The following is a 2,307-nucleotide window of genomic DNA, read 5'->3' as shown; positions in this document are numbered from 1 at the left end:
CAGCCTCTGAGCACAACTTGGGTGAGGCAGGGTTTCAGGGAATCAACAGGTGGAGGAAACAGCTATGGCTAATCCTCAGTCCTTCCTTAAGTTGCCCAAGGTCTCACTGTCGCTAATTGCTGCAAGCACCTCTGAGAGAAAGCCGTCCTCAAGTTCTGACTGATGCCAGACAGTCCAGTTTCTCCCCGTATGAGTCTTGGTCCCCAGAGACTCCCCTGGATATGGCATTCATAACAGTGGGGAGCTTGTGTCTCCCTCCCGAGTGAGAAAGACAGCCGCATACTCAGTTGTGAGCCATTGCTGCATGCGCCTCTGTACCTCTTCACTTTACTTCCACACCGCACCTCCTTGAGTCTCAGTGTGCTCTTCTCTTTCCTTCTAGTTGTAGAATTTCCACTCGGCCAGCCTTCCTGTGGTTCTGGATGATGTCCGTTTTGTCTTTTAGTTTTATTTTGAAGTGGTTGTGAGAGGCAGCAATTTCCGGTGTTTACCTATGCCGCCATCTTGGTTTCCTCTCCTCAACTCTTTTTTTTTCTAAAATATATTTTTATTGATTTCAGAGAAAGAGGGAGAGGGAGAGAGAGATAGAAACATCAATGTTGAGAGAGAATTATTGATTGACTGCCTCCTACACACCCCCTACTGGGGGTCAAGCCCACAACACGGACATGTGCCCTGACCAAGAATCGAACTGTGCCCTCCTGGTTCATGGGTCGATGCTCAACCATGAGCCATTCTGGCTGGGCAAGCTTTCAACTCTAAGTGCCAATTTTAAAAAGTGTAGTGGCAAACTATGTTTGGAAGTTGCCAAGAGAATAGATCGATAAAGTTCTAATCACAAAAAAAGAATTTTTTGTAACTATATATAGTGTCAGATATTAACTAAATTTTTGCGGTGATCAATTTGCAATATATACAGATATCAAATCATTGTTACACATCTGAAACTAATATAATGGTCTATGTCAATTATACCTCAATAAAAACTCATACAGAACAAAAGTATACTGGCAGGCCTGAGTAAATCAGAACAGAGTGGTCAGGATGAGGGGGACCTGGAAACTGGCATACTAGGATGAATATATCAAGGCAATAGGGATTTTTCTCCCATAGAACAGAAGCCTGAGGGTTGTCATTGGGAAGAGGAAGTCCTTTCTCTGTGTCATTCAAAGAGCTGATCCACAGGAAGTGGATTGCTGTACAACATAAGGACCTTGTGAGTCTCTGTCAATAAGATGGAGGTAGCCACTGAGGTGGCTATTTCACCTCCTTGCTCATTTTATTCTTGTTCCTGCATGGAGGAAGAGTTTAGCCAAAAGTCGTGTTTACCTTCTGATGTAAGAATCGTAAGGAAACAACTTGCTAAGCTTCAAGCACGTGCATACAACACCTCTGTTGAATGACCCTAGTCCTGCTGGAATCATAAGCTACTGTTGACCTTACACAAATAGATAGCCAAATATTTCTCCAGCAAAATGGGTTTATTCAGAACAACAAAGAATTGCAAGGACATGAGGTCTAATAACAAACCATGTGCAACTTCCGAAAAACAAAGGAGAGGAGACTCTTTTATACAAAAGAATAGCCTTAGTTGGTTTGGATAGAGTGTCAGTCGGCCTGCAGACCAAAGGGTCCCAGGTTTGATTCCAGTTAATGGAACATGCCTGGATTGCGGGCTTGGTCCAACGTGCAGGAGGCAGCCAATCAATGATTCCCTCCCATTATTGATGTTTCTATCTCTCTCTTCCTTGCCCTTCCTCTCTGAAATAAATTTAAAATATATATATAAAATTTAAAAATAAGAAGTTGGTAATGCTATTCTAAACAGTTCTTCCTGGTAAGGGCTCCCCCTTCTGGCCTTGCAACTTCATTTTTTAAAATTAGGTTTCTGTTAATTTTTACACTACCCATTTTGGATCTGTTTGAAACCTGGCTTTCTAGCACCAGTGACATGAATCCTAAAGGCTACTGATGGCAAAGAAGAGTTTATAAACCTTCTCTGAGCCAACAAGAGACCTGAACTTATTAATATTACCTTTTATTTTTTTATTTTATTAAATCTTTATTGTTCAGATTATTACATAATTTCCTGGTTCCAGAGGTGGGGGAGTGACGGGGGAGGGGCAGGAGCAAGCAGCAGTCATCTACATGAGTCACTGCTCATTTCTCAGAAGTCATTAACCCTGGAAGTTATATGGACCTAGAAGTTATCTTATTTCTATAGAAAAACAAATTCATGAGTAATTCTTAAAGCTACATGGGGATAGGGAGTCAAAATATTTAACTTCCTTTGATGTGCAAATCCTA

The sequence above is a fragment of the Myotis davidii genome, unplaced genomic scaffold (genome assembly GCF_000327345.1).
Source record: "Myotis davidii unplaced genomic scaffold, ASM32734v1 scaffold9, whole genome shotgun sequence".
NCBI classification, from domain to species: Eukaryota; Metazoa; Chordata; class Mammalia; order Chiroptera; family Vespertilionidae; genus Myotis; species Myotis davidii.
Note: the sequence above shows the minus strand (reverse complement) of the source record.